Source organism: Euprymna scolopes, chromosome 34 (assembly GCF_053919585.1).
Source record: "Euprymna scolopes isolate OS-2025 chromosome 34, ASM5391958v1, whole genome shotgun sequence".
In the NCBI taxonomy this organism is placed as follows: Eukaryota; Metazoa; Mollusca; class Cephalopoda; order Sepiida; family Sepiolidae; genus Euprymna; species Euprymna scolopes.
The window spans coordinates 24,354,827-24,382,266 of record NC_136515.1 but is presented as its reverse complement, the minus strand read 5'-3'; the positions used below and the strand labels follow the sequence as shown (position 1 = coordinate 24,382,266).

The window sequence follows — 27,440 nt, the reverse complement described above, 5'->3', positions numbered from 1 at the left end:
TTAATTGATGTCTAAAATTCAATAAAATCGGAACTATCTGAATTTGATTTTAGAATGAAAAGCTTCCACCCCATTTTTACACCCTTTAGAGAAAACTAAAACTAAATATAGACCACATTGAAAATACTTACACCTTGTAGTTGTGCTCCAAAATTCATAATGATCCCTTAATTAGTTTAGGAGTGAATTCTGTACATAGATGACTTTCACTTTATGGTAAGTCATTCACACCAAACACTCGTCTAACTACAACCATGATCAGCAATTTTCCTTAGTCTCTATCTGTGCCCAAAACTAAACAAAATTCTATGAGCAGAGCTTTTTTTCCAAAACTGCTCGCCTGTGGAACACAATACTGCAGAGCTGCTTCCCAGCTGACTATAACATGGTCGTTTTCACGTTCAACGTAAACAAGTTCTTGATGAGCGATCCTCTAAAATAAATTAACTCATCCAATTACCTTCCTGCCTGCCTACTCCATTTTTTTTGTTCCCTTTTTTCCTTATTTCAAGACTTATGTAATGGGATTTTTTCCTTTTAAAACAAAAACTTAATTATTTTACCGTCCGCTAAAACTTTTTTTTTTTCACACCTCTCTTCACCTAGGGTCTATTTTTTTCTGATTGTATTGCTAGCATGGATACCCAGTGTTGCCAATTACCACCATCACTGATCATCATGGTATTGTCTCACCTTGATATCTATTATACTAGAGTGACGTAAGCAGTGACTACATAATAAAAATATATATATATATAGGCATCACTACTTATCAAGGCCAAGAGGCTACTCGAGGATACCTACAGACACTAGTGTCTCATGTTTCATCAATGTAGGGTAACAATTCCTGTCGGTCATGAGATTTGAACCCAACCATGAAGCCACCTTTTGCTCCATTTGCTGAGCCTCTACCCCAGGGCCACCAAACAATTGCCATGGGAAGGAAGGGAATTAAGAACTATTAAACCCCAAATTTGGGGCGAGTACAATGACAATCTAGAGTGTTCGCATGAGCAAAAGTTCTGAATATTGCATAGACGCCTTAGTTATAATTCCACAGACAGTGCCCATCCTTAAGTATTCTTAAAGGGGATTGATAATTATAATTGAATAATAATTATTCTTTTTTACCTACATACACTAGTGTTTCATGATTACGCAGTGTAGATAACTAATTTTGTTAAAAACAACTATGATGAGAACAGTAGTCCAAATAATCCAAATTATCAATCCTCATCTCAAAAGTTCTAAACCGAAAATATTTATTTATATTTATATATATTACTAACGGGGGTATCCGTCATTGCCCGGTGTGAAGAGGTGGTGTAGTAAGGATATTGAGCAAGGGCAAGCGTAAAAAAAAAAAAAAAAAAAAAAAAAGAGAAAGAAGAAGCAAACGAAAAAAAATCACATAAATGTTAAAACTTTCAACAAACAAAAAATTAAAAAAAAAAAAAAAAAAAGAGAAAGAAGCGAACGAAAAAAAAATCACATAAATGTTAAAACTTTCAACAAACAAAAAATTAAAAAAAAAATCAATCTGGCATTGCCTGGGTGTGTAGAGTAAAAAAAAAAAAAAAAAAAATCAAAACAACAACCGAAAGGTGGAGAAAGGTGTTAAAAAAACAAGTAGTAGCAGGCAGGTTTGAACCCATAACGCACAGGGGAAAAAAAAAAAAAAAAAAAAAAAAAAATGTGAGGTCTCAGTTGATGTCTCCATCATGTGACCGGAAGTCAAGGGTGTTGAAATTAATCATAGTCGATCGAAAAGAAAAGATGACTTGCAAAAATAGCTACACAAAAACTGACCATTCCTTGTTGAAAACTGCCCAGTTGAGGGTGAAGGAATAAATGTTTTTGGCCAGTTTTTCTATATACTTGTCGACTGAAAGATTGAGGTTCAAAACGATACCATGTGTTGGTCATGTTCTGATGCGTCTGTTGGTAGTTTTTGGCAGACATACAAGCATACACACACATTTTTTTCTTTTATATATTAGACTAGCGGGGGGGTACCCGGCGTTGCCCGGGTGTTTGGAGGTGTGTGTGGTGTTAAATAAAAAAGAAACCGGGGGGGGGGGGTAAAAGTTAGTAGGATCGAACCCGAAGCCCGGAGGCAAAGTTTGAAAATAAAATCGGCCAGCCAGAATGAGTTACTGAAAGATGTTTGAATTTATTTAAGTAAGAACCAAATTAACAGATGCGCGCACGGAAGTCGTCGAGCGTTACGACGACGATGTCAATGACCAGGTTTGTTTGTTATAAGCAAAGTAAAAAAGAAAACAATGTTAAAACTTAAGCGGGGTGGAGGGTAATCAAAACATCGAAAAAAATAACACAAAAAAAAACTAACGTAAGACAAACGAACGATGAAAACAGAAAAATGGCTTAAATAATCCTGTTTCGATATTAAAATTTAAAAAATCGGTGGGTATCCGGGTGTGGGTGTGTGGTTGGGGGTGGATAAGCGAAAAAACAGAAAAACGATCGTTACATGAAAAATGGCTTAAATAACACTGGTTCAATATTTAAATTTAAAAAATCGAAAAAAAAAAAAGCCATCTCACACCACGATTCGAGCCCAAAACTTTTAGATAATGAACCAGCGTGTTAACCAACTGACCTAACGCAACGTACATGAAATTTGTTCAGTTTTTTAACTATTTAAAGTAAATCAGGTCATGACGTCATCTGACGTACGCGTAGAACCGGTCGTCGTCACGAGAAGACTATTTTTGTTGACTCCCACCCCTGTTGAAAATTGTCGATTTCGGGGTGAAAAAAATGAACGTTTTTGGCCAATTTTTCGATATTTTTCGAGCGAAGGATGGAGCTTCAATATGATACCAAGTTTGTGAATTTTTGTTCTGTCTGTCGAAAGTTTTTAGTGGACACACAAACACACATTTTCGCTTTTATATATATAGACTAGCGGGGGTACCTGGCGTTGCCCGGGTGTTTGGAGGTGTGTGTGTGGTGTTAAATAAAAAAGAAACCAGGGGGGGGGGGAGGGTAAAAGTTGGTAGGATCGAACCCGAAGCCCGGAAGCGAAGTTTGAAAATAAAATCAGCCAGCCAGAATGAGTTACTGAAAGATGTTTGAATTTATTTAAGTAAGAACCAAATTGACAGGAGCGTTACGACGACGACGTTAATGTTCGTTTGTCGTTTTGTTTGTTATAAGCGAAGTAAAAAAAAAAAAAAAGATATTTTTCGAGCGAAGGATGGAGCTTCAATATGATACAGAGTTTGTGAATTTTTGTTCTGTCTGTCGAAAGTTTTTAGAAGACACACAAACATACACACATACATTTTCGCTTTTATATATATAGCAGATAAGTGGAGAAAATATCAACAAATTTTGTTACCAAGGAGTAATACAATTGAGGCACAGGGTTAAGCAGATGCTCGTGCGATTGTAAGAATTAGGGAGTGGATGGAGTGAGTTGAAGGAACTTTTGTCATCACTTACCAGCAAAGCATTCTCACTGTTAACCAAACGGTATGTGTACACAGTGTGATGATGTATCGAAGTGAAACCTGGAAAGTGAGGATTGAAGACATGCGTTGCATGTATATAAACAAATCAAGCATGTGGGGTCCTCCTCCACAAGTGAAAAACTTACTTTCACCATGACTAATGTTTATGCAAAATTTCAAAAATATCCAAGGCATGGTTATTGAGAAAAGTGCAAACAAATGAACGGACAAATGATTTTAGGGCAATTTTATTCCTGTAATGATCCCTATGAAGGGTAACCAGGGTTATTCTGGAAAATCTGTTCTGGTAAAAATTTACTTTCACCATGATTAATGTTTGTGCAAAATTTCAAAAAAATCCAAGGCATGGTTATTGAGAAAAGTGCAAACAAATGAACGGACAAATGATTTTAGGGCAATTTTATTCCTGTAATGATCCCTATGAAGGGTAACCAGGGTTATTCTGGAAAATCTGTTCTGGTAAAAATTTACTTTCACCATGACTAATGTTTTCAAAAAAATCCAAGGCATGGTTATTGAGAAAAGTGTGAACAAACAAACGGATGAACGGAAGTGAATTACTAGGTCCAATCCTTTCTTTGTTGGGGGGGACCAATACGATGAAAATGATATGATGAATGTGTAATGTAAATCTTAATGAGAGGCTTAGATCTGATGACTTCAGAGGAAGACTGAATCTGGACAGTATAGACAGATGAATGCAGAAGAATATGGTATGACTACAATAAATGAATGGACGGAAGTTTTTGGATTAGTAAATGTAGAACAGTTGAGGTAGCAGATTCAGTTCACAGGAAAAGGCCAAGAAAACAGAAGATGAAGCGATAAAATGATAAAATGGGTAAGAGAAAGAGGGATAAATAAAGACCTGGCCAAAGATAGGTTAGTTTGAAAGTCAATTTCTAAAAGCCGTCCAACATATGCCAACATGCAAAGCAGATGTCAAAATGAATAGTAGGAAGACGAGGATGAAGATAATGAAAATGTAATTAGTGTCGATAGTTTTAAAAACAATACTGACCAATTTTAGTAATATCGTATGAAAAAATGGCTGAAAGAATTATTGATTAATGTTTTTTTTTTATTGAATTTAAAAATAAAATTTTCAGACTTTATTGATTTTTAAATTTTATTTTTACACATTAGGCAATTAATAGCTTTAGATTATCAAGGAAGGGGATGTTAGGTTGCCGTATTATCCAATTTTGACTACATCTGACTTTATTTTTTATTTAGTCATAAATCTCTCTCTCTCTCTCTCTATATATATATATATACTAGCAGGGTTCCCGGCGTTGCCTGGGTCTGGAAAGGTGGTGTAGCAAGGAGTCAATACAACCAGAAAAAAATAGACGCTGCCTAGGTGGAGAAAGGTGTGAAAAAAAAAAGGTTTTAGCGAACGGTAAGATAATTCAGTTTTTGTTTTAAAAGGAAAAAATCCTGTTACATAAGCCTTGAAATAAGGAAAAAAGCGGGGGGGGGGGAATGGAGTAAGCAGGCAGAAAAGCTCGAACGTGTAACAGGAGGGAGGAAAAGAAAGTGAAAAAAAGCAAACTGCTTAACCCTCGCGGCCACCATGACATACGACATCGCTACCGTTCAAATTAAGGCTAGTCATTGCAAACATGTATGATGACTTTGCAAAAATGTTGGCCAAAAAGTGACCCCTCCTTGTACAAAACTTCCCAGTTGAGGGTGAAGGAATTAATGTTTTGGGCCAATTTTTCGATATTTGTCGTCCAAGATACCGAGCTTCAAAACGATTCCAATCTGGTCAGGAACCGTTGCATGTGTCGAAAATTTTTGCGAGACATAGAAACATACACAAACACACACACATTTTGCCTTTTATATATATACTAGCGGGGGGGGGGGGTACCCGGCGTTGCCCGGGTGTTTGTAGGTGTATGTATTGGGGGGGGGGTAATTAATAATCCTGCTTAAATATTATAAAAAAGACGATGTAAAAAAAAAAAAAAAAAAAAAACCCAAAACGGAAAAAAAATGGCATAAATAAACCTGTGTATGGGGGGAGGGTAAACTAAAGAATAAGCGAAGTAATAAAAAAAAAAACGTTTGGTTGGGAGGAGGGATTGAGCCCGGAAGCCTTGACGCGGAGGTGGAAACCAATGCCAACGACTTAACGGTCTCGACCACGAGTGAGGGTAATTGATTAGTGTGTTAAGTTAAGGCTTATAAAGCTAGTAAAAGAGGTTTGATTGACAGGAAGACGCTAAATGAGGTCATCGTTATTTTTAGTTTTCACTTCCCCCACCCCCAGATGATGGTGGGAAGGGGGGGAAAGCAGCGCGAAAGCCGAGAACACAACGTTTTTCACCGTATTTATACTAAAATGTAGGACAAACAGGGGACAGAGCGAAATAGCGTGAATCTCATAAAAGTCGACATAAATAAATCTAGACGACCCGCGTTCCCAAATCCTACATATTATGATATAGGGGGGTATATAAACAGTTGTAAACGATAGTAACGAACCCGGGACAGTGTGCGAAAGAAGCCTTTTGAAGACATACACAAAATGATCACACACATTTTGCCTTTTATATATATAGATATAGATATATAAATATATATATAGTGGGTAGAGCTGCTGTCTGTCAACTTGATAGTTATAAGTTCAATCCCCGGCTGGAGAAAGGTGCTAGTCTAGTTTGTAAACAAACTAGCAGTTTGAGCACTGTGAAGAAATGGATAAGTGCTTATTTAATAGATTATTACTTGATGAGAGACATTTGCAGGCACCGATTTGTGGTCCTGTGGGTAGAAGTGCCGACTGTCAACTCAATGGGTGTAGTGATACAACAAAACAGTACTGTATATGAAGAACTCTCTCTCTCTCTCTCTCTCTCTCTCTCTATATATATATATATATATATATATTATTTCACCCCAAACAAAACACAGTGCCACTTGGATGTAAAGGGCTAATATTTGGGACCAATCTGACATGTAGGGAGTCGAGCAGCAAGGCATCTGTTCATACTAGACTTGAACTTCTGCATGTCAGTACAGCCATGGAAGCAGAGACACGGGAGGAAATTCCAAAGTCTAGCAGTTTGAGGGACGAAACTATTAGAATCAAAGTTTTTCCATTGTTTTAAAATATTATTTGTTTCACATTTAAAAACAAACTTAAATATTTTAGATATTGTCATGAAGATATGAATTTATTTATAATGTTTTTGTTTTGGAAAAACAAGATGAATGACAACATAAGTCTTTTGTAAGACTGCATACGTCCACCTGACAATATAAGGATGGCCCAAACTATTATCTCGGCTTTACTTCTCCATATCGTATAGAATTATTTCGAAGGTATTAATCTTTAACTGTGCATTGAATGGATACCATAATACTTAGTTAGCAGCACCTTATCATAACGAAGGTTGATACAAAATTTCAATCAGATCAGCCCAATAGTTTCCAAGTGGAAGAGACAGACAAAGAGACAATATAACACAGATTACTGACACCAAGTTCAAAATTATAGCAACCTTTCTGTACAGGTAAAACGATTAAAACTAGGTCATCTGCATAATTCACAAGCAACTTATCTTCTTTAATTACATCCTGTTTTTAAAAACACGAAACAATTATCATAAACATTAAATACTAGCAGGCTGCCCGGCGTTTCCCGGTCATAAAATATGTATAAATATATTCTAATTAATGCAGAATTCTCATTTATTATAAACAGAAATACTGTATTAAACGTAACCTTAAATTCCTTTTAAAAAATGAACTACTAAAAAAAAAAAAACGAAAAGAAACAGATCTTATGAGAGTATTGTTCTTTTTCTAAACAGTTCATTTCTTTTAAGTAAAACAAGATACTCGAACTGAGATCGAAAACAAAATCTAAAGACAGTGAATCAAGTGCGATAACCATTAGGCCAGCTTGATATGCTATTTAAAAAGCGTTTCCAAACCTACTTATGCTTGGCATAAGTAACCTGTCATGTGAACAATTCACATATGCGCATTCGTGAAACAGTTAACAGATAAAAATTCAATGACTCCCACATACCAATTTTTCAGTTTTGACCTCTTAGCAACCCTTTTTTCCGGATGAAAACTGATTAAAATTTTTCCACATACCTGAATAGTCTATATACCAAATTTCAAGTCTTTAGATAAAAAGTTTGTTGAGTATATAGGTTGAGAATTGTCCTCACACACACATTCTCACTTTTATAGATATACAAATTAATCGCACTAAGTTTAGAATTATAGCAAGCTTTCTGTAACTGTGAAACACCTAATACTAGATCATAAAAAATATAGTCGCTATCTTTATAAAAACGAGCCAAGAAAAAGCTATGGAGGAACGATAACTGAAATTCAAAACTCTTTCTTTTAATCAAGAAATATGTAGTTACTAGACTTTTTTGCATGTTAAAAACAGGCAAAAGTTATAGCCTATTGACTTGGAATGCATGTTTTCTCATTAAATACTAATCCTTATTAATCCTTAACTGTGCATCAAATGGATATTATAATACTTAGTTCGCTGCACCTTATCACAAAAAAGGTCCATCCAAAGTAGTTTCCGAGAAAATGTGGAATGGGCAGACAAAGAGACCAAGATAAAAATAATATAGAAATAATTGTTTTTCTGTAATTAAACTCTTCATCGTTTTTATAAAGACAGCGACTATATTTTTCAGTCATATTTCAGCATTTCACATTTACACTGAAACTTGTTATATTGTAATAGTTTTAATGTTATTTTTTATGGTAATACAGAAACAATCAAATTGGTGATGGCTTCCAGTTTTGAAATTGGAATTTGAAAATTGGAGTTTATCCAGGATGGAATGATAAAGTTGTCACCCTAAAGAAAACAATACTACAGCTTTATTTTAAAACCTTTTCGAAAAAAAAAAAATCAATTTAGGCAACGATTATGTAGTAAAGTTCACATCTATTCAATGTAGTTGCCTTCAGCCTCAATCACCGCCTTGATATGGGCCTGGAACTGGGAACATGCTTTTTCCACAAGCACCGGCGGGAGCTTGGTGAATACAATCAGGCTGGTTTTGGTGTTGTGGGAGGTCATGTTGGTGATGTTCTCAACGTATGACAAAACGAAATAGTCCAGCGGCTTCAGGTCAGGGAAAGAGGGACGTCAGTGAGAGAGGGGTACAAAGTTGTAGCACTCCTTCTGAAGCAAAGCTTGCATCTCTTTGGACTTGTGAGCTGGCGCAGAGTCCTGCTGCCAGTATCCAGAGTCTGCCAATGGGCACCTGATTGTACCAGGGGATCACCACACTCTTCAGCACATCCAGGTACACTTTGCTGTTGACTTTTAGGCAGACTCGAAAATGTGAGGTGGCATGATGTGGCCCTCACTTGAAACCACACCAAAGACCGTAACCGTGGGTCATCTGATGTGTTAAGCTGTGCCCTCAAACATTGACCTATCCGGATTTGCATTTTGAAGGTGCTGGCAATGGTCCTTTTGTCATAACTTGAATCAGTAGAGGGTATGAGTTATACAGTGGTGCATCTCTGATCTCGCTCGTTGAATATTGTGTCATTTTCAGACATGATAGAAAACTCCTATCGCTCTTGGAATTTGTACCCAACCGGCCAACAAGTAGATGGTCTGCAACAAAAAAAAAAAAAAAAAAAAAGTGGTTTTCATCAAATGGAAATGGAATCACGTTGTCTTTTCTAGGACGACAATTTTATCGTTCCACCCTGTAGAATACTTTTTTTTGTTTTTTTAAATATTCAACAAAATTTGAATGGAAGTTATTTATAATTCAGCAAAAATCTGCATGGTTCGGTTCAAATTCTGTAGAAGCACAAAAAAATTCACACACAGTGATCGATCACCCACTAACCCACTATAACACTTAAAATATTTTGTATTAAGTGGTGGGGAGGTAATTAATAATTTGTTTTCAACAATTTTCTTTTATTAACACATGAGAATATCAAACTGGTTTTCAATTGAATGTTTTTTTTTTTTTTCACTTTGAAAATATTTTTTGTACTTTGAAAAATGAAATATTTTATGGTTATCTTTTTTGTAGATAAATCATTCTTTTATATTTCATACCATGCAATGCTGGAACAGGAGTCCTGCTAGTGTTTATATATTTATATATATATATAGGATTCACTCCTAACTATTTAACTGATCATTTTAAGATTATATCAATATTTCGGCCGCTGTAACTTCAAAACTTTTATGTATTTTGTTGAATTTGAGAATCTGTATGGAATTTTGAATATAATCTTTTATTTAATCAATAGTTTTGTCAGCCATAACCAAGTAGAATTACTTGTCTTGTACCAAGTCATAGTTGATGGAATGAGAGCATTCTACCACCAGGCATTAAATAATTCCAAATTCTGTACAGATTCCAGAGTACAACAAGACGCACTTGAAGAAGGTCAGAGATTACATCAGACGAGAAATCTTGTGCGAATAACATTACAAATTGAGAAGAGTAGTTCAAATAATACAAATTATCAACCGTCATTGAAGAGTAGTTCAAATAATACAAATTATCAACCGTCATTGAAGAGTAGTTCAAATAATACAAATTATCAACCGTCATTGAAGAGTAGTTCAAATAATACAAATTATCAACCGTCATCTCAAAAATTCCGAACCCTAATTAGCGCAGTTAAAAGATTGAGTACTTATGCAGAAAACAACCCGTTTTTCTGTGGATGTTGTGCCAGCATATTCCAGCAGCTTACATAAACTGCCGGAATATGCAGAGCGCTGATTAAATTTTAAAACGCTAGAAAAAAAAGAAAACCTCTTGAAAGAAAATACAGATGACTCCTGACATACAAGATTAATTTGTTCCCGGATGAAGCTCGTATCTCGAATTAAAATGGCACCATTAAGGAGACGTAGTGAAACACAACACACTCGACCACCTAGCGGTTGCATTTGGAAACTCGTAACTTGGATTTTTGCTCTGAAGCCATCTTGTATCTCTCATAACTCGGGTAGCTCGTATGTTGGGGGTCCACTGTAATTATTATATAGTAATTTCAATGAAGAAAATGTAAATACAATAATAAAAACAACCTATGATAATCTCTGCAACAATCTCTGATGTCAATGTGAATTGTACCCAAAGAAACAGGTGTTTTTAATTTTGTTCTTCATGTTTTGCAGACAAATTTCACATGCCTTTGCCCGTTTTTAATAGGTCAAAACGTCTAGTAATAGATCTTAACAATTTTATTAAAAAGCAAAATTCATAAAAATCTAATTTTAATGTTTTTTTGTTTCTAAAAGTTCTAGGTAGGAACTTAAAGTGAATCCAACAGTGCAGCCCCAATTAGGGAGCTTTTGGTAATGTGGAGATGCATGTAGAGTTGAATGTGGGTATTATATAAAATGGAAAAGGAATACAAAAAATAAAAAAAAAATGGCAGTGTCAAACAATCCTCTTGTTGACACAACGCATGAAAGTTTTTTCTTTCTTTTCTTCTCTCAACTCACAACAAATCCTCGTGTATTCGATATTATCTTCCACCGTTCATTCTCGTTCTAAGCTGCCCAACAAAAAAAAACCCACTCAACCCCTGCTTTAGAATTAATCCCATTTAACAGTTACCAATTTTTTTTTTTTTTTTTTTTTTTTACACGGTGGTCATCACTTATCAAGGCCCGGAAGCCACTCAGGGATAAGGGTTATTGCAAGTACAGTACGTTAGTGTGGAGATTTGATGAAGTGTTTACTTAAGGGGGCGGTTCATTAGGAATTTGTTAACGTTCGACTTGAAGATATCCAAGTTGTAGTCAGGTGGGAAGCAGGCAGACGGAAAAGAGTTCCACAGGCGTGCAGTTCTAAGAAAGAAGCTTTGTTCATGGAATCCACGTTTTGATTTAGGCACAGATAAAGAGTGGAGGAAATTTTTCACAGTGGATTCAGCTAGATGGGTGTTTTTCATGAAAGATTGGCGAGGGGGGGACCAGAGATTGGAGTTCAGACGAGCACCTGCCATGGAAATAACGATAAAACAAGGATAGGCTCGCAACGTCTCTTCTGTGGGAGAGAGGTTGCAGGGTAGAGAAAAGGGCATCCCCCACTAAGCCACAAATTTGTGCACATATGCAAATTAATGGCACACGTTCACCAATGAACGACCTACGAAATTATACTTGTCTTTTCTTTTCAACATTTTCTGCTGGCATTTTACAGGCTAAGCAAACATAAGGTCGTTTGTGAAATTGATTTCTTTTACATCTAGTAAATTGGAAACGATATTATCATACTTAAGATACAGCAAAAATACGAGTGTGGTAATATTAAGGTGAGTTTCATGAATGCTCATGCAGGATGAAGAGGACCATCAACAGGATGTCTGTCAGGACTTGTTAAATCAGTACGAAGCCGAAAGTGACAGATTCTTGGACATCATCACTGCTGATGAGGCGTAGTGTCACCATTATGAATCAGAGTCCAAACGGCAGTTAACTGAATGGCACTACTCACACTCCTCAGTAAAGAAGTTAAAAACGCAGACATCTGCAGGTAAAGTAGTGTGCACCGACTTTTGGGAGAGGAAGGGTTAGGGTTTCGGGTGCCATCCTCCTGAATTTCTTGAGGGTTGACTGTTAACTCTGACTGTTATGTTGAAATGTTGACAAAGCTGAAGGCCTGGATTGCCCATGTAAGGCCAGAGAAAAGAAAAAAATGCAACATGACAATGCAAGGCCACACACAAGTTTGAAAATTACGGAATGTCTAACAAAGTTTGGCTGGACAGTGCAATCTTGTCCACTGTATAGTCCTGACCTGGCACCATCAGACCTCCACTTGTTCGAACCTCTGAAGGACGCATTATATGGGCAGCATCTCTCCAACAACAATGTCATAATCATAGCTATGAAAAAAAAAAAAAAAAAGGATTGTTTTGGCAGGCGCGGATTTTTACAACCGAAGCACCAAGGCTCTGGTTCATCGCTGGCAAAAGTGCATTAAAAATGATGCTGACTATGTAGAAAAATGATGCTGACTATGTAGAAAAATGATGCTGACTATGTAGAAAAATGATGCTGACTATGTAGAAAAATGATGCTGACTATGTAGAAAAATGAATTTTGGAGCACAAAAAAGTCACTCATTTTAATATTACCACACTCGTATTTGTAGCTCTTCAACTTTTCGAGTTAAAAAATAGGAGGCTGTATGATATGTCCTGCGAAAGGAATATATATCATTGGATGTAACAGAGTAGGGTTCTAACGATAATCAGGTAAGTTGCCATACTGAATGAGTGTTGTTGTTACAGCTGGTGTTCCTAGCATGAGGCTTGCATACCTTTCGACATTTCTCCCTAGGTGGCCCCACCAGTCGGTACTTATGGCTTAATCAGCCAATCACAATCTTGCAAGGAGGAAAGACCCGGATGTCCTCATATTCATTACATCACCTCTGCCTGAACTAACTTTTCCTGTGAAATTTAACTTTAATATCTTCTTTTTAGGGTCTGCACATAATTTATTCACTTTTTTTTCTCATTCTTTTTTTTATTCAACCTTTCTTGCCATGGTATTTCTGGCCTTGAGTTCAGGGCACCTTCATTGGAGAATATTGATTTATCAAGACAGGAATTTCAAATGAGTAATATAGGACTTCCATTGGAATCTCTTCAGTATTTTTCGTGACCTCTGTAATATGCCTTGATCTCAATTGATTCCGATGTCTTTTGCACAGAAAATATTTTTCCTTTTATGCCATATACTAGCTTGGGTGCCCGGCGTTGCCTGGGTGTTTGGAGATGTGTGTTGAGCAAAAAAAAAGTGGTAGTAGGTAGGCAGGCTCAAATCCATACAGCGAAGGAGGAAAAGAACGTGAAAAAAAAAAAAAAAAAAAGGTGTTGAAGTAACGTAAGTTTAAATTAAGGCTAGACAATCGAAAAAAGGCGATGATTTTCGAAAATATCAGCAGAAAAAGCGACCCCTCCCTGCAGAAAAGTGCCCAGTTGAGGGTGAAGGAATTAATGTTTTTGACCAATTTTTCGATATTTGTTGTCCAAAGGGTTGAGTTTCAAAACGATACTGATCTCGTGAAAAGCCTCTGTCAAAAGGGCAGTTTTGGTTTCCCCAAGATGATGGGTGGGGGGAAACCAGCTCCCTATTTAAAGGGGATTGTCCAAATTGAATAGCAATTGTCTGATATAAGGAGAAACTCTGCCTTGATCAAAGCTGATTGCTTTTGGACCTTCCCGGCGATCGCGACCGTAGCTCCGAATTAGTTTCGCTTTTATTATACAAAAAAGCCGAATTCACACGCGATGATCCAAGAATGTAAAATATTTAGCTTTTCAAAGTCGGGCAAATTAAATGGATAGGCGCCCCCCGTCGTTGTTTGACGTGATACAAAAAGTTTTAAGAATGAGCGACGGCCTTGAGAACCCGCCAGAAAAAAGCCTTTTGCAGACATACACAAAAAACGAACATACATACATACACATTTTCGCTTTTATATATATAGATGACCTGTCCTATTCTTTTGATTACTATTCCTTCTTCCTCAAACATTCTTCCAACCCTAAAGTTTTGGATTGTCCCTACGGCTTTAGTTGTCTGTTTTTCTTTTATTGATAGTTTCTTCACCAGAATACCACTTTTGCAGGACATATCAGTGATGACTAAGGATTCAATGTCACTTGGACATAAGGGGATACTAGGTGGGACCATATCTACAGGGACACTATGTAAGGAGTTAAGCAGCAAGATGCTGTTCACATTACACTTGAACTTCTGCATGTCAGTACAGTCAGGGAGCAAGAGACTGGGAGAGAATTACAAAGTCTAGCAGTTCGAAAGAAGAAACTACAAATTCCCATTAATCACATAAAAATGATTTATTTTTATAAAAATAAAACTACTTGATCAATTTACATGATTTTTGGAATATGATGTTTTCGTTTCATCACGGGTACGTACATCATAAAGATTTTCCTTTATTTTTGTTTTTTTAACATAGGGAAATTCAGGACAAAAACCGAAAATTTAATTTTAATGAGTTTAACGAGTTTAGTGAATGTAATGAGTTATAATTTAAAAAATTTATTTTTTGGTTGTTAAGTATACTGCAAGATTACCGAATGTTTATTTTATTTTAAAATGTATTTCTATTTGTATGAGTCAAGCAATACAGTTCATTTATGAAAGGAAAGTACTTTCACACGCAAATATGTTGTGGTTAGGGTCTGGGTTAAAGCTTAACTCAAAACTGACCTCTAAGCATTTTGAACTCAGTAATTTTAACTTAAGAAGCAGAAAATGAGGCAACGTTCAAGAACATGTTTCCAGGTTTTCTCATTAATTGAAAGAAAAGAAAAAAAAAACTAATCTGTTTTTCTATTTAAAATGCGTCAAGTAGTTGATTTGAGAGATCGTTAAACAAACAAACAAAAATAATAAAAAAACGAGGTTGCAAATTTTCACCCATTGCCCCCATATCGTTGAAAAAAAAAAAAAAAAAAAAAAAAAATTGAGATGCGTTTTTTTTCCATAGAAAATACATCGAATATAAAAATGGTAACGATTTAGATTAGAGGTGGCTTAAGATTTTTCCAAAAAAGCGATAAAAATATTTAAAAAAATTCTCTATCTGTGTATAAAACTAAACAAAAATTCCACGAACAAAATTTTTCTCCTGGAACTGTCCATCTGTGGAACACAATACCATGAAGCTGTTTCCCAGCTGACTATAACATGGTTATTTTCAAATCTAATGTAAATAAGTTCCTGCAGAGCCGTCTTCTTAAATAATTAAACCCTACTCAAGTTCCAGCGTTACTGATCATTACAGTGTTGTCTCACAATCACTTAACACTTATTAACTACTTATCCTAGCTTTCAGGCTTTGATAACCTTAAGTAAAATAAATAAATAAATAAATAAAATCAATGTAGGCGATGTATGTACTATTATGCATGAAATTTTAAGAAAAACATTTTCTAAATGAGGAAATATGCTGGTGATATTGGCTTATTTCGTATAGGACGCCATATTAATAATAAGTTGATGTACTAATTTTAAAAGTGTTAAAATGTGTATCTTTCTCTATTAATATGTAATGCTAAATTAATTTTAACTCCAAAACATCGTATAAAATGCAATTTATTCATTAAAGTGAAATTTCCCCACTTTTATTAAAATCTTAGTACATTAAAACAAAAGAGAAAATGGGTTAGGTAATCTATGGTCACCCCTCGCCAAACTTTCATGAAAAACACTCGTCTAGTTGAAACCACTATCAATAATTTCCCCCGCTCTTTATCTGTGCCTAAACCTAAACGTAGATTCCATGAACAAAGCTTCTTTCTTAGAACTGCACGCCTGTGGAACTGTCTTCTGCTGGAACCTTACCAAGAACTCTAAACTCTACTCAGTAGAGATTCAACTAACACTTCTTACAAAGTTAACTATCAAACTCAACAGAGATGCAAAAAGATGCAATGATTTTTGCAACTCCTAAATGAAGATGACTGGTTTTTTCATCATACCGAGTAAGTTTGCCTTTCATTCGTTGTGTCAATTTATCTGCCAAGTTCTAAATTATGTATGATTAAATTTCTTACATAGTTTATTTTGCAAAAATCGATAATTTCATTTGGTTTTCCACATTGGGTTTATTTGCAAATTCTATACTATTAATTTGTTTTGTGCTTAAAAACTTGTGAATTTTTTTTTATTAATTTAGTTTGCACTTGTAGTTTATATCGCAAATCAATATTATTAATTTGATTTGCGCTCTAATTGTGATATGTGCAGTAATTACTTTTTACAGAACTAAAAAAAAAAAAAAAAAAAAGAAAAAAAAGAAAAGGCAATTTTTTCAGGACTAATCGTAATTCTTATTAAAGACTAGATATGATCCTACTGTGGTTGATTTAATTTTAATCATAGTGCTGGGGCGAAAGATTTTCATCAAAACTTAGTTTTTTAAGTCATCATTGGATTTTTATTCCCACATGTGGTCACAACGCCATCTTGAAAGTTGAGATTCTTTATCAGCTAAGCAGATATTTGGTGCGGAACTGCAATTAAATATTTACAGATGCAGAGTTGTTACTCTTAAAAAAAAAAAAATTTTTCTCTCAAATTATTATTGACTGTCTTGTTTGTTTGAAATTTAAAATAATTTGATTCAATTTCCCGGAATTAAATTTTATTCCCTCCCTTTTAATTTTCTCGTTCTTATATTTTACATGTTGACGGGCTTTGTTTTGAAAAGCTTTTTTATTGCCATTCTTCTTTTGCGATAATTTCCATTGTCTATATTTAACATTTATTCCTGTTTACGTGATGTGTATTTTCATTATGTCAGCTGCTAAAGACTTGTTTGCCCGGATTTAGGCTAAAAAATATTCTGTTTTAAACACGGTGGAATGAGTGAACGAAAATTCCTCACTGTCTTCGGTTGAGTCAAGAGCAGCGGACGTAGAAAGGTGATTAAAAGAATTGGATGATTTTTTTCGACCAACTTATTTTAAAATTCCCCCAGGAGAAGAGGTTGAAGTTCTGTCAAGATTCCAAGATATTTTCTTCCAATATTAGGGGAATATTACATGAGTTGAAGTCTGGTTACGAGGTTAAAAAATCCCTCTCTCTCCAGCCTTTAAGGTTGGATTGGCACATCCAAATTTTAGTGGGTCTCCTTTGGCCGAGAAGTTTGAATTTAAAACTTTTCTCAGAAGATTTGATTTCTGTACCACGAATTAGGAAAAGGAGGATAAATTCTCCTTAAATCTAAGTTGAAGGGAAGGTTTATGACCTAATCTATAATATGGATGTCACCTCAGACAGTTATATTATCGTTTTGAATTGTTTAAAGGAAAAATTTCTGAATCCTTTCCTTATCAAAAATCAAATATTGGAGGAGATAATTCCTCAGGCGGTGCAGATAACAGAATTACAACTTAACAGGATTAAAACTTTTGTTGAACAGGTTAAAATAGACTTTCAGAATGGACTTTTTTCCAAGGCTTCCACTTCTGGGACCATGGTTGCCCATATATTGTTCTGCAAGTTCCCTATAAATGTTAGAAGGGAAATAATATCAAGAACAAAAGAATGCTATCCTTTGTTTTTATCCATTATGTCTAAATTTTTTGACAGGCAGCACCTTTGAATACAAAACAGTGGTAAAGGTTCCCACCCAAACCGCCATTTTTTTCTTCTCCTTCTTTGAAGTTCAACACAATATGGTGGCCAGCTCAATTAATAAAACAGTTAATCATAAAAAGAGCTGGAATTCCCTAAAACTTCTCGATAATACTGGTGATCAGTATAAATTTTGTAAATTGGTAGATCATAATATTAAAGACTGCTCCAAATATTCTTCCTACAATTCGAAGGTTTTAAGAGCCAAAGAGTTTCAATTATGTATTAAGTGTCTTGGTAGTCACTCGGAACAAGAATGCAAGGGGAAGAAGGGATTCCCTTACCCATGCGCTACGTGTGAGTTAAGAACTCATTTTTCTGTAATGTGCCTTGTACCTCAAGACATCAAAATCCTTTGTTGGAAGGACTTCCTTATCTGATGAAGAAAATTATATATTCCTGTCATCAGAGTATCCTTGAAAGGTAAAGGACCCCCAGTGTTTTTCCATTGCATTTTGGACACTGGGTGTCAAAATTCCTTTTTCTCCCAGACTATTTTGCAGGAACTGAAATCTAGTGAAAAATTAGAACCTAGACCTGTCATAATGCTTTTGAATACATTTATTGGATCGAGGTCGATGGATCTTCAAGAACTCGATGTCTCCATAAAATTGGGTCAACAGAAACCCTTTCCTTTTGCTGCCTTTTTCACAGACAGCCTTAACTTGAAATTTCAAGTTGACAAATTTGACGAGATTACGTCTAACATAACGGAGGCAGATTTTCATCTGTCAAGGATATAAAGATCTAAATCACAATGTACTATGTGGTCTTGTTGATCTTGACTTAATTCAGTGAATAAAAAATTTCCATGTGGTTAAATGTCCTAATGGGACCACTGGAAAAATTTCAAATAGAGTTATTCCTTTTGGGGATGGGTGCAATTTTTTGAAGCCTAAATCAAATAAAGGAATTCAGGAGTTGCCTCCCTTTGATCAAGTTTGTTAATCATTACCCGCTTGCTCTTTGTATTTAGTGGATAGCGTATTAAATCCTATCATCCCTCACTCGGCTCCACTTGGTCCGTTTTTATAAGAATCTTCTGTAGAATTCGGAATAAAAAATTTTCTTTCCTTAGATTCCATTGGAATCAATGAAAATGCCAAACTGTCTTTGTATGATGAAGTGAAGATAGCTGAATTAAAAAAAGCAAATTAAAAAATTAAAAGATACGTGCAGTGATTGGTTTTTACTAACCTATAAAAAAAAATAAAATAAAATAAAACGCAATTTTTCAGGACTAATCGTAATTCTTATTAAAGACTAGATATGATCCTACTGTGGTTGAGTTAATTTTAATCATAGTGCTGGGGCGAAAGATTTTCATCAAAACTTAGTTTTTTTAAGTCATCATTGGATTTTTATTCCCACACGTGATCAGTATGGGAAAGATATTGAAAAATTTCGAAAGATATGACACAATGATTACTTGTTGTCCTTGAGAAAGGTTGATGCCAATGTAATGGGAAATAGCCTTCAGATGGTGTCGGTGAGAGAAATCGTTTTAATTAAATCCCCAAATAAAACCCAACCCTTTTGGAGTCTAGGCAAAGTACTTAGGCTCATCAATGGGAACGATGGTAAAGTTAGTTTGGCCTCTGTATTAAGATGATGGTTGCCAACAAGTTTATTCTTTAAAACATAGATTTAAAAGCCGCTTCTGTGCCATCTTCTACAGAATTTATGGAAGAAGGTGGTCCCTTTTTCTGTCCGACTGGTTCCGTCGCAAATGACGGATCATTTCCCATGGTTTGCTGTGATGCCCGTGACAATTCGTATCATTTTGACTGTGTTGGGGTGAGTCAAGAGAATACTCTAGGGGAATGGAATCGTCTGAATTGTTCGGAAAAGGTAAATCACTAAATTACTTATATTCTCTCTTTTAATTCAGTATTTGTTATGTTGTCATTTAACTTATGTTCAAGTTATTGTTCTTAATCTTATTAATGTATTGGTAATCTAGATAAACTAGATTTATTGCTTATAAATTCACTTATCACGAACAGACAAAGTCACATATAGTTACATTAAAATCAAAATAATATTAAAACCTTCGATAGTTAAATCCTTGTAACCAATAAAATTTACTTGTCGATTAATTGATATAGTTACCTTGTATTCAATATTTGGAAAAAAAGTAATGGATACCCATTACTTTTTCTTTCCTCCTTTGGATTTTTTTAGTCAAAAAAAAAAAAAAAAAAAAAAAAAAAAAAAAAATTATTTGATCAATTTAGGTGATTTTTGGAATATGATATTTTCGTTTTGTGACAGGTATAAAATTTTTTTCTACATTTATGGTTTTTAATTGCGTTGAACTCTGGATTTTCACCCAAAACAATTTAAACTGCTTTAGGTTAACCTCACGAGAGGAAATTGAATTCACATAAAAACTTAAATTTCACAAACGAGGTATTTATAAACTCGTTGACAGATTGAATCCATTTATAGAGGGTAAAGGCCGTTGGTGTTACAAATAAAATATTCCAAAAACAATCGTTCATTTTCAAAATGAAATTTTAAATCGACAAAAACTTACTGCTTGTGCAGAATAGTGGATGTTGAAACAAATGCGTTGCATGTGAAAACACGTACTTACGTGTAATGTGGAAATAGTATAAATTCCAAAAACTAAAAAAAATTATCCGGTAGACCTATTTTTTGTAAAAAAAAAATGATAAAAACTAACAGTCGGACATTTAAAAAAAAATTTTTTTAATGGAGGAATTCACACAGAATTTGTCGTACAACTCTTCCACATTAAGACATGCAATAAAACTCGATAAATTCTATTTTTACTTGAGATCATTTTTCGTAATTTTTGGAATTTATACAAGTTTCTGCATGACACGTAAGTACATAATAATGTTGTTTTTTTTTTCAACTTAACCTACATACATGGTTTCAAAAGATGCACCCCAAGAAGATCTAAGTCAAAACGTTATGAATAATATAACAACCAAAGTGAAAATATTAGCTCGATTAATACAAATCATGATGAAATAGAAAATGTTCACTTAAGGATAGTTGTCGTTTTAAAAAAAAAAAATTTTTTTTTTAAATCAGTAACAAGTGGTAGTTATCAAAAAATACTCCATTATTATAGATCGGTTTTGGAAAAAAAAATGTTTCACTTGATTGAAAGACAATTTCTTCTTGAGTAGGTAACAATGGTACTTGTGCATCTATGTTACCGCACTAAAATAATAACGCTATTATTTAGAAAGCCATTCTTAACATGCCGATGGGATGGGGAGGGTGTTTTGCAATTGTTCTGTACTTTCAACTAACAATTTAACAAAAACATCGTAAAAATAGGACTAAAAAAAAAAAATAGCGTGGTAACATAGATGCATAAGCACCGTAAAAATAAAGGGGGGGGCATTATTAACACTTCCCTTGCCGCGGATGAAGTACGCCTTTTTATTATTAATATTCTACTCGATTATTTTCCATAATTTTTGGTGATTTTCACTGATAAATAAGTATTACTATATACATAAGTTTTGCTTTTCTTGATATTTTATTTCAAACTGCCATATTTCGCATGCATCTCAAATCAATAAAAATAAGAACCGGATATTTTATTTAATCCAGTGGCGTGAATAAAAAATCCATTGCTTATTTTACTAATGATTAAATACACAGTGAGTAGATGTTCTTGTTCCATCAGCCATGACCGAACAAAAGGGTTAAGTAATTGTATTCTCAGTATAGCATGTAGAGCGGGGATTAAACCGTCATCCCCCAAAATGCTGTCACTTGGGACTAATTGTCAGTCAGTGCCTATATTCGTTACACCAGAGGTACATGTGGACATTTCCGAGTTTACAAAGATGTACCTAAATGTTACATCGATGAAACATTATGAAAATAACAATGAAAATAGTAATTTGAAATTTTAAAATTAAAACCAAAAAAAAATGTGGAGAATCGAGTTTAATCGCTGGCGGCCATATTATTTTTTTTTCTTATCAAAAATAGTTTTAACTTTAAATTTTTATCACACACAAACGTTTTTGGAGGGGTTAAAAATCGACCGTGTGTCCAACTTTTCTCTCATGAGAAGGCAAATAGGTACTTATGCAGATTAATATCGACCGTGTGCGTGCGCTCTTTCTCTCTCCCTCCCTCTCTAATATATATATATGTCAAGTTAAATTCAATTTTTACGGTATCTTTGGTCTATTAAATTGTTAGGTGAAAGTGCAGAATAGCTTTTAAAAAGTTCTCATTTTAAGAATGGCTTTCTAAATAATAACGTTATTATTTCAGTAGGGTCCGTATTCTGCAGTGCAATCAGTGCATAAGTACCAAACTTTTATCTTAGTATTTTATGAAAACATTTGGTTCAAATATTCCACATTGTTTTTGTCTTTTTCACCAACATTATTTTATAAAACTGATTGTGAGTTGTAAATTTTATTTTTTTTGTCCTGAAATACGATTCTTATTACGGTTAAAAAAAAAAATTTGTGCTTGTTAAGACAGAGTCGACGGATCGATTTTTTTAAATGTGTGGGTTTTAAGCAAAAACAACAGCACTTAATTGTTATGTCGAAAATAGTAATATATCCAAAAATTCACTTAATAACTGCTATTGTGTTTTTAGTAAAACAAAGTCCGACATTAAAGTGTCGAAAAGGGAGATAAGCATTTTCCCTGTATTCACAATCTTCAAGGTGTTTTACATCTAAGGAAAATGCAATTTCCCCCAATTTTCCATAAAAATTACTTTTAACTATAAATAATTTTCACCTCGATGAATTTTTGTACTTTTTAGATATATTACTATTTTCGACATGACAACTAAATACTGTTGTTTTTGCTTAAAACGACATATTTATAAAAAATCGATCTGTCGATTATTTTAACAAGCACCAAAATATGCACTGTTTAAATTATTGGGACGACGAGTTGCATCTTGATTTGGTTGATTGGCTCCATAACGTTTCGGCCGATGTAACCTCTGAGCTTCTCTTTAGGTGCATTGCATTGCATCTCTTTTTCCTCCCAAACTTTCGAATCTTTATATCTCTATTCATTTTCGTCCTCACAGGAACAAAGTTAGACACAAGGTCATGTGAAGAAATCCAGTTCTCCAAAACGTTTGTTGTTTCAAAAATAAATAAATAAATAAATAAAAATAAAATAAAAAAAATGTTAAAATGTATGTCAAAAAGTATCGGTACTCATGCAGAATACGGACCGTGCTGAAATATTCTGTAAAAAACCCTTCTTAACATTGAGAGATGGGAATTTTTAAAAACTATTCTATAATTTCACTTAACAATTGAACAAACACCATAAAAATTGAATTTAATTTGAAAATCCTATCTAAAAAATATCAGATTAACAAGAAAAGTTTTGCAGTTTGTAACTTTTAAATTCATATGAACATCTCGGTTCGAACAAAAATTTATTGATCGAAAATAAGCACCATCAGAATCAACACTTTTGCCAACGCAAAACAAGTGTATTTATGTCAGTAATGTAAAAATCTTGCGTTCTGGTGACGATGAAGTTGCTGAAGGCATTTTTGATATCACTTAGGTTTTTGAAGCATTTCTCATGCAGAAAGTTGTTGAGATGCTTGAAAAGTGGTAGTTGGTAGGTGAGAGGTCTGGAGGATGAGGAAGAGTTTTATAGCCCAATACGTTCAACTTTTGCAACGTGTGGTCATGCATTGTCATGGAGGAGAATTGGGTTTTTTCTGTTGACTAATGTTGGGTGTTGTCAAAGTTTTTGATGCATTTCATCCATTTGTTGACAGTACTTTTCTGCCATAATGGTTTCACTGCATTTAAAATACTGTAATGAATGAGACTAGTCATAGATCACCCAACAGTCAGTGTTTGGTACAATTTTGGCTTCAGGAAGTGTCGTGGAGCTTTGTCGGTGTCTAACCATTGAGCTGAACACTGCCAGTTGTCGTGAAGAACCCACTTTTCATCACAAGTCACAACCTGATCGAGAAACAGGTTGTTCTTGTTGTTTAAAAGAAGGGAAGATGACACTTTATAACGGTGTTTCTTTTGGTTGTCATTCAATTTGTGAGGCAGTGAGGCACCCATTTATCAAGTTTTTTTGTCTTTCCAATATCTCTGCAGTGGTTGGAAATTGTTGTATACGTTACGTCTAACTCAGAAGCAAGTCTTCGAAGTTGTGCGTGGATTGGCTTCAACTAAGGCTCTTAATTGACCATTGTCAACATTTGATGGTTGACCACAACACTCACTCATCCCAATTAGTTCAACTTCTGCAGGATCGGTTTAGAAACGTGCAGTCAGGCATTATTGTGGAGGAGAATTGGGTATTTTCTGTAGACCAATGCTGGCTGGGTGTTGTCGTCGAAGTTTCTGATGCATTTTATCCATTAACAGTATTTTTCTGCCGTAAAAAATGAGACTGGCCGCAAACCACCAGTCAGCATGGCCTCCTACTTTTGGTGCAACTTTGACATTGTCAAGTTTTGTGGAGCTTCATCGGCGTGTAACCACTGAGTTGAGCATCGCCGGTTGTCGTAAATAACCCATTTTTCATCGCAAGTCATAACCCGGTCGAGAAACGGGTTGCTCTTGTTGCGTAAAAGAAGGGAAGATGACACTTCATAACAGCGTTTCTTTTGGTTGTCGCTCAATTTGTGAGGCATCTATTTATCAATTTTTTTCTTTTGTCTTTCAAATCTCTTACAAGTGGTTGGAAATCGTCGTCGTACACGTTAAGTGACTTAACGTGTACGACGACGATTTCCAACCACTTAACTTAAGTCTAATTCAGAAGCAAGTTCTAAAACAGTTGTGTGTGGACTGGCTTCAATTAAAGCTCTTAATTGATCGTTGTCAACATCCGATGATCGACCACTACGTTCATCATGTTCAAGACTCTCGTCGTTGCTACAAAATTTTATGAATAATATAACATTGTGCTATGCGTTCAGTAGTAGTTCCTGGGCCGAACGCTTTGTTGATATCGCAAGCTTTTTCAGCAGCTTTTCGGCCTAGCTTAAATTGAAATAAGAAAAGTGTGCGAATTTGTTTTTTCCATCTTGTATCCAACGTTCTTAAAAGAAGACATAATTATTTTAATACGATTGTAATTTAAACGATTAGATAGTGCGAAAAACGCTCTTTAAAATGATATATAAAGTAAAGGTATTATAACGAAAACTTATTTGAAATTTTAAAAAAATCCGTAAGAACTTTCTCTTCAACTTAATAGCACAGTTCGTATTCTGCAGGAATATCAACAGTTTACTTAAAGATTTATCTACTAGCCATCACCAAGTTCCCTTAGTTAATTATTTCCTCTCCACAAGGGCAAAGTTGAGCACAATGTTAGTTTTTAAGGTAAAAAATCGGTCATTTTGCAGTATAGACAACAAAACGAAAAGTAGTAAAAAAGCAAATAACAAATAAATGTTACCAAAGACAAGATAACTTACTCCTCTACCTACCTGGATATATTTTTTTTGTGTGTTTAATCTATTTTAAAACGTTTATTTATTTCGAAACACAAGTACTGCCGAGTCTTAAGTAAGCAAAAGAAAAAATGGCTGACATGAGAGACTCATCTAAGGAATCTCGATAATTGTTCAAAAATCGAAAATTAAACAAAATACTGGCAGAAACCTACCCAGACTCTCTAGATGACCGTCTCATGTCCTTGTTATAACTTAAGACTAGGCTCTACTTGTGTTTATAAGTCAATAAACGTTTAAAATAAGTTAAAACACATACAAAAAACTTATCGAGGTAGGTAGAAGAGTAAGTTATCTTACCTTTAGTAACATTTATTTGTTTTTAGACCACTTTTTCGTTTTGTTGTTTATACTGCGAAATACCCGATCTATCTACTAGTCATTATGAAGTGTCCCTAGTTAATTGCTTCCCAACAAGGACAATGTTGAACACAAGGTCAGTTCTTAAGAGAGATAACAAAAAAACAAATCAGCTCCTCCTCACGCAGTGTCAAATAAAGTCAATGCGATGGTAAAAAAGTCAGGATCATTCGGTTCTTATTTCAAATTCAACCTAATTAAAAAAAAAACTACAGAAAAATCGGTGCTTACTTAGAATTACACTTATTTTAAAAACAGAAAAATGTTTATGTTTTGTACATACTCATCACGGAACGAAAATGTCATATTCCAAAAATCAACTAAATTGATCAAGTAGTTTTTTTTTAATCAAGAAAATTCAAATTTTACTACTAAGCGAGACGTAGCGATTTGATCGGCCATTAGTCATAAATAAGGGAGAGACAACTCAATTTGAACTATCGAGATCAAAATCAGTTATATAATGGGCACAATTTAGTAAAAGCGTTAAAAATCGTAAACTTTTATTTTATTAAAAAACAAAAATAACTATTAGACAAATTTACGTGATTTTTCGTATATGGTATTTTCGTTCCGTAATTCGTCCAAGTTTTTCTGTTTTTTTTTATGTGTTTTTTTTTTTTAAATAAGTTTAATTCTAAATAAGTACAGAAAATGTTTATGATGTACGTACACGTCATGGAACAAAAGTGCCATATTCCAAAAGTCACGTAAACTGATCAAGTAGTTTTTTTTTAATGAAAATAATTTTTGGTGCATATGCACTATTGCACTTATTGTATCGCACTATTCTTTTCTAATTTCAAGTTAAATTCAAGTTTTACGATATCTATTTATTTATTTATAATTGTTAGGTGAAAGTACAGAATAGTTAAAAAATATCCTCCTTTCCCCATGTTAAGAATAACTTTCTAAATAATAACGTTATTATTTCAGCACGGTACAATCAAGTACCCCATTTCTAAACGCTTTTAAGCGATTAATATAAAATCGTTAGACTTACAAGTCTGATCGTACAAGTTAGAATTATTGTGGACTTATCTGACATTGTTATTTTTTCAAGGTGGCGACGCGAGACAGTTCCGTTTTGCTTACTCATTAAATTTGATCTTAGTTAAAAATAAAACTAGTTGATCAATTTACGTGATTTTTTACATAATAAAAAAAAAGGTTAAATTCTAAATAAGAAGCGATTAATCAGTAGATTATAACAGACTATATAACAATAAATAAAAACTATTTTAAAAAAGAAAGAAAACTCTTTCTCATAATGAAATTGATGTTTTTTTTTTCTTACTCACCATGTGGAAGAGAGAAACTAGAGTCGCTTGGTTATTGGGTTTGTAGTCGATCTATAATAAACCTGATAGAGTTTTTCCGATGGTTTGTCAACATCCCCTTGCAATAACAAGGCAACAACAAGTCTACAAAGGTAAATAAAAACAAGTTTTTCCTTCCCTGCTTTCGAAATATCAAGTAGGTGTCGTAACGAGGGAGTAAAGAGCGTTATGTTTACATCTTGCAAATGTTTAGAGGACGAACACGAACTCTCCTGTCTTCGAAGTTAGAAATACTGTTCCCCCCCCCCCCAAAGGAAAATAGAGAGTTCATTTGATTTCCACCGTTTATACTGACTGCACTGTCATTTATAGACAACAAACCAAAAATGTGGTAAAACAAACAAGCAAACAAATATATAATAAATAAATGTTACTGAAGGCAAGACAAATTACTCGGGTTTGTATTACTGTACACAGATTCGAAAAAGTTGTCAAAAAACAAATATATAACAAATAAATGTTATCAAAAGCAAGATAAGTTACTTTTCTACCAAACTGGATATATTTTTCGTGTTTTTATTCAATGTAACATATTTATTCAGCTCGAAAAACATACAGTGTTTACCGGCGATGTATTG

The 27,440-nt window shown here is 34.4% G+C and overlaps 1 protein-coding gene across 3 annotated transcripts in view; it reads right to left on the bottom strand.

The window, feature by feature from the left end:
• LOC145259135 (kinase D-interacting substrate of 220 kDa B-like) overlaps positions 1–27,082 on the bottom strand; it is a 160,961-nt gene extending 133,879 nt beyond the window's left edge. For all 3 annotated transcript variants that reach the window (XM_080116817.1, XM_080116818.1, XM_080116819.1), the window contains exon 1: positions 26,824–27,082. The gene's annotated coding sequence lies outside the window, so the exon portion shown is untranslated. The remainder of the gene's footprint in view (positions 1–26,823) is intronic.
• Between the last annotated feature and the right edge of the window lie 358 nt (positions 27,083–27,440).